Source organism: Lactuca serriola, chromosome 4 (assembly GCF_051521515.1).
Source record: "Lactuca serriola cultivar US96UC23 chromosome 4, Lser_US96UC23_V15, whole genome shotgun sequence".
Classification (NCBI taxonomy): Eukaryota; Viridiplantae; Streptophyta; class Magnoliopsida; order Asterales; family Asteraceae; genus Lactuca; species Lactuca serriola.
In genome coordinates, this window is record NC_136411.1 from 355,160,660 (window position 1) to 355,167,842 (window position 7,183).

Genomic DNA, 7,183 nt, shown 5'->3' on the forward strand with positions numbered 1-7,183 from the left:
AGGCGTGTGTTTAACGTATTAAAGGTCCTGAGTTCTAATCCTTCGAGCCTCAAAAATTCCTTTCCTTTTTTTTAAGTGTACACGGTGCGAACTTCAGACCCTGGCCGCACACCGAGCAGCACACGTCGAGCCATACACCGAGGCCACACACCCGAGCTGCACACCTTCAACCAAGCTACACACCTTCAACAAATTCGCAAAAAAAAAACGACGGTTTTCACCCCTTTTTGCTCCAAAACTCGATCAAAAACTCGTTTTTATGAAAAATGCAAAGAAGAAACCCCCCTTAATTTTCAGAGATCTATCCAAAAACGCTTTTATCTTTTCAAAATAAGACCAAATAAGCTCCAGATCTGAAAAATTTGATTCATACAAACCAAGCTCTGATACCAATTGTAAGGCCCCAAATTGCTTGTGTATCAATAAGATCCAATTGATGGTGCGGAATCCCAATCAATAGGATGATGTCAGATCAAATAGAAGAGAAGGAGAAGAAGAAGATGATCAATCTTGTATTATTTGATGATTAGAATGGAGATCCAAATACAAGATTCACATACAACACACACTCTTTTCTCTCTCTAACTTTCTCTCTCTAGAACATGCTCCTCCTTTTGATTATTTTCTGCTTGCTGAGAAGTGTATAAAGTTTAAACGATCAAAATGTTTAACAAGTTCCCTTGTAGGTCAACTGGAAAGAGGCGTGTTCTAGGACTTAGAGGTCCCAAGTTCGAATCTTGGGAGCCTAAAAAATTCCTTTAATTTTTTTAAGTGGACACAATGCGAGCTGCACACACCGAGTCGGACTCACACCTCCGAGCCGCACACCCGAGCCGCACTCCTTCAACCAGCCGCACACCTTCAACAGATTAGCGAAAAAACGATGTTTTTTACCATTTTTTGCTACAAAAATCGATCAAAAACTCGTTTTGATGAAAAATGCAAAGAAGAAACCCCTCTTGTTTTTCCGAGATATATCCAAAAACGCAATTATCTTTTAAAAATAAGATCAAATAAGCTCCAGATCTGAAAAAATTTATTGATACACCCTTTCTCTGATACCAATTGTAAGTCCCCAAACTGCTTGTGTATCAATCAGATCCAATTAATGGTGCGGAATCCCAATCAATTGGATGATGTCATATCAAATAGAAGAGAAGGAGAAGAAGAATATGATGAATCTTGTATTATTTGATTATTAGAATGGAGATCCAAATACAAGATTCACATACAACACACACTCTTTTCTCTCTCTAACTTGCTCTCTCTAGAACATGCTCCTCCTTTTCTCTCTCTTCTATATCCTTACACTCCCACATGAACTCCTCTATTTATAGCACTCCCAACAGTACACGAGTGTACAGCTGCACACGCGTGTGCGGCCGCACACACATGTGCAGCCGTACACAGCCACAAAATTACATATTACATTATAGAAAAATATATTTTCCTAGAAAAGCAAAGTATAAACCAAATTTATAGACCCAACAGTAACAACTAAGTACGGTTCATATCTGTATATTTTGACCAACATAACTTCTAGGTACCATGTTATACTAAGGGTTTGGCCATTATAACATCTAGGTATTATCTCTTCCTAGACTAGTCGGTATCATATCACTTAGGCATAAAATCATAACTTACAACTAGGCATAGTATTCATAGCTACACTATCCTAAGGCTTTAAGCTTGAAAATGATTTGATATTTACAAACGTGGATATATTTTGATACAACCATGTGATAAACATGTATTTTTCCCGCAAAACCTTTAAAATAGTCAATTAGCGGTTGCAAACTCACTCTAGTGGCATATTCTCAAGCATCCGAGCCATTGCATACAAAGCTTCATGTCATAAGAGGTCTCTGAAACAACTTCAGAGGTATCTAAAGGGTTTGGAAGAGTTTTTGGGATGAGAAAACCAAAAGGTGAGCAATCTATTTTTAGTTGTTGTGCGTGCGGCGCACTTGATGTACAGTGTGCACTCGCTTCGTTGATCCATACAGGGCTTCCCATTTGTTACTCTTATGATGGTCCACATCTCCTTAATCTTCGACGAATCTAGGTGTCAGGTGTGTGCGTCGGGCATGACGCACACCTGGCGTGCACCCCTAAGCCTTTTATAAAAAATTCATATCTTCCTCATATGAATCTTGATTCTTACTCTCTTTATATACTTATGTAACTCTATACTAATACTACAACTTTCCTTAAGGTCGCGTTGGCAAATATTTACTTCCATTTTTAACCCATATTTTTTATATTTTTAAAAAAATGGTATTGCCTTCATATGAACTCTATTTTTCACATTTTTCCTTTCAAAGTCCTTACCTCACTGGTTACAACGATTTTCCATTTAATGACGTTATCCGAAACCCACAGATCTATTTATGTCATTTTGACGTTAATAGCGTTATTAACGCGATTGGTTTTTATCTTTTTTAAAATCATAATTCCTCCAACTGGAGTCAGATTTTTGGCAACACTTATATCATTGGAATCACTTTATTGTATACCTTCCAAATACACTAACCGTCATAGAAATGATATAACTTTTTGGTCACTCATTTTTTACCATCTTACTATCATATAACTGATCATATTTTCCTTTAATATGAAAAGTTCTATTTTTATCATCGACTGATGCTAATATTTAGTGAAAATTAGTGATGGGAAATTGTAGGATCTCCCATTACACCTCACGAGGGAATGCTCAACAGAATCAGTTATGAGGCACACACCTTACAACCAGGTATAAAAAGGCCCTTATTCTTTATGAGGAAGGGGATGAAACTCTTTTTCTTCATAATTACCCTTACTTCTCTCAAATCCATTCTAACTTGATCGTCGGAGCTTTGTCCTGGGATCCCTCCCAAACGTCGACTAACAATCATCTTTCTCTTTTGTACTGTGATATCAGGAGAAGGAATCAGCACAATTCTCATCCTCAATTCCAATTCAACCCTCTCTGACATATCACAACAACTTATATCGTAATAAACTAGTTAGAGTTTATTTACATAAAAGGTAATTTTATATAAAAGATATATATATATATATATATATATATATATATATATATATATATATATATGTGTGTGTGTGTGTGTGTGTGTATAGTTATATGTTATATATATATATATATATATATATATATATATATATATATATATTAGAATCACTTTATATAAATGATAGGCTTTTATATAAACTTTATATATATATATATATATATATATATATATATATATATATATATATATATATATATATATATATATAACATCTAGTCATGATATTATATTAATGTACACACCATGCCTTACTTTTGACCATCATGGCCCAAAAAGCAAGAGGACACCCATATGGATTACTTTTTTGTTGTTTAATATGTTTCCCATACTCTTAAGAAGGCATTACCACCTTTTGCTTTATTGTCTTTCCTTTATTATACATTAAGATATAATATAAATGAGAGACTTTCAAGGGTTGATGGCTAGTTCTTTTTGCTTGCGTTTCTTCTTCTTCTTTTGACCCTCCAAAATCAAGAGAAAAGTGCTCCTAAGAGGCTGCCAAAATTTCAAAGTTCATGCATCTCCTTCTACTCCATTCTCTTATAAATTGGTGCTAGATTTATGTACATTGGTTGCTTCACCTTAGAACACATATTTGGTATATTTCTAAGGATAATGAACCGATTAATACAATTATAAACTAGCATGTGTTGATGTTTCTACACTTGCTTGCGGGATTTCTAGAGAGCTCTAAATTTAGAGCTTAATGTCATCTTCATCAACTTCCAAACTCCCATGAGGATCAAAGTCTTCAAAGGTTGTTATGCTTTCTCTACTATGGTTGTCTTAAACTTTCTAAGTCTTGCAAAATGATTCCTTAGTCGAAATAAAACTAGTTTTAATTTTCTTCGGATATTAAGTCTTCTATTGCGTTGTTTATGTTTTTAAACAATTTTTGAATAAAAATCCAACACAAGGATCCTTGCATGCGAACGATGTATCTTCTTACCCATGGATCAAAACAGAAAGTAGGAAAAATAAGAGAGAATGAGGCACGAGGTTACCTTAAAGACGACTGGTAATGATTGAGAGAAAGCTAAAAGAGGTAAACAATAACTAGTTTCACTATGCCCTATTTATTCGTATCACAAAAGAGAGAGAATTGACATGACAGGATAATTATTCCCATCGAACGGATAAATTCTATCGGTTAGAGTTTAAATTTCAAAATCTTTATCTCAATTTAATTCTAAAATAAATTATACTCTTTAAATATTTGAAATTAATTCATACATTTTGTAAGTATAATTTGGGGGCAATTGTTAGGGGTCAAGATCCTAAAATAAATTTAGGATCTCGGATCTTAAAAAGGACCCTGGATCTTGAAACATATGTTTTAACTGGTCAGGATCCTGAATATTATCAAGACTATTTCCAAATAAAATTAATGAATATATTAATTTTTTATTATTTGCATGTGTAGAAATAGCGAACACAAGACCCATTTACACTGAAGAATTGCTCCAGTCAAAGCTTAAAATTTGGTGTCTCTAAGTCAAGGTAACATGAATGGGCTTGTTCAACAAGATCCCGAGAATACCAAACATCTAGTTAGTCAACCTAGGCTATAAATACACAAGTATAAATCACACAAAACACACCTAGAGCAACTGGGTCACTTGTACTTATACTCTCAAACACATTTCTGTAACTTACATTTCGATTAACAAGAATAAACAAAGCAGGTGATCTTTATCACCTCCCAAGGTTTTATGTCGGATGTCCTAGGAAGGATCAAGGGATTTTCTTGTAAGTTCACTTATGTCGCTTTAGTTTTGTTTTCACATTCATATTGATTATAACACTATAGCCTCCCAAACAAATTGGTTGTTAATTCCTTGGCCGTGTTTTCACCAAAAAACCAAGTAAACAAGATTCGCAATCTCCATTAAAGTCTAGGCTAAATGGTTCCAAGATTCCATCCGATTTGAGCTTGGTGATGTTATCTTGTTTATATGGCCCAGGAAACAATGCCATAGACAAGATTTATCCAAAGAAGTTGAACGAACACTTGAGATTAAGTTATTGTTTCTACTTGCACCAATCACAGATTCATATACATGACTGCAAGGACTTCCTTTAAGATTAAGAGCATTATCTTTTTAAACCAAAATAGAAGCATCGCTAATATTATATCCAAAAGTAAAACCATCCATACACAATGCATAAAATGAAATAATGTTTCTTTCCACGTAAGGCAAATAAAAAGAAACTTTTAAAAAATGTGAAGTGTATGCTAATCCATGAAAATGCACATCACTATTTATATGTCGTTAGTGGAGCATGTGTGGTTAACCGGCACACTAATTTGGGACTATAAAGGTAAGTGATGGACAAATTGAAAATTATCATTGTTGATGGAGCGTGTGTCGTTTACTAGCACATCAATTTGAGATGGTAAATGACCTCGAGGTTGTCAAGCGGGTTTTCACGGTTATTCACATCTTGTTTGTGATCCTCAACATCCCCTTCACGACAGGTGAGAGTATAATTCGAGATTAAACATTCCACCTATAAGATTCAATGAATCTCAAAAGATCTAGAAGTTTCATAAGATTGAAATTGATAAAAGTCTTACCTACTAAAAATATATTCAAATCTGATTACGACATCCCTCTTCAAAGTTTGAATCGAAAATATGGATCCTAGCCTTGATTTAAATTTTGGGTTAATAATTAAGGATCAAAATCAACTAACTTGAAATCTTTCTTCCCCTAATAACAGATGCCAAATCAATACAATGCTGGCTTACCTCGTTCTTTGGAAAATGTATTTCCTTAATAATTTGGATATGGTCTTCCGCATTTTGATCAATGTGAAAATGTCTTCCCTTCTTTGCCTAATGGTGGAATTGGACATCATCCTTCTTCAACTCTTCGACCTCCTTCTTCATTGACTCTACCAATGTCATGGGTTGAAAGATATGAAACAACTCAATCCCTTTGGCATGTAAACATGAAGACGGAAATTTTATGTGTCCGCACATTCTGAAAATGAAGTCGTACATTAACAAATTGGATAGGATGGGTGTCGTATTTTCCAAGCGAGCAAGCAATTGATTTGGTTCTTTTTTCTCTTCTTGAGTCATATGGGTAGATTGTTAAGAACTTTTATATGAGAAATCTCGATGTAACCCTAATTTATCTAACCTATATGTTGATAGTTGTTGAAGCAGAAATTCTTAAGAACACAACTAAAGCATAAATTCTTATAGGTTCTAATTCCAAGAATTCCATGGATATTGACAATGGTAACATTAATTATCTAGAAAATATTTCTCTTCCCAATTGAAAGGGATCGCCCAAGTTCAACCTGTTTGATCGTATGGTAAAGAGAAAGGCTCGTTCAGAGATCATTCCACATGTTGACCCCAATGACTCCATTTGTTTCTACTGCCAATTGAAGGTACATTGGAAGCGAAGCTGCCTAAACTACCTAAAAGACTGTAAGATAGTAAAGTCAATTTGTGTGATTCTACTTCAAGTACATTCATTATCTAACTTCATAAGTTTCTATTCTTCGACTCTTAACACATCATGTGACGATCATATTTTGATGATATTGTAGGATCTAAAAGAAAGATTTAAGCTTAAGCGAAGTAAACTAAATCTGATCATGAAAAATGGACTTTGGCCAACATTTAGAGATACTGCTAGGGAGTTAGGATAATTTAGTAGATTGTTATTACTCTTCGAAGATGTCTAGAAATATAGTTTTTCATTTTATGCATTGTAAGGACAAGTTCTAAATTTTGTTTTAGCAATAAAATGAAGTTTTGGAATATGCAGTTGCCTTATCTTATTTCTTTGCAATAGCATTATTGAAAGTGTTGGTTATGTTTCTATTAATAGCAATATTAATTGTGGATTTGATTCTCATGATATCACTTGTGGTATTGTCATAATTGATCAAGTGAAAAGAAATCTCATCACCAACTGGACGGATACTTAGTGTCATACAATTTGAACTGAATAATATATGAGAATCTTGTTCATTGGAAAATTATGACTTCAATCATTGTTCACATGTTTATATGAGCAAAGTTAAACATAAATGGATCTAGTACATATTGATATGGAATCTTCAGATCCACCAATAGGGATGATAAC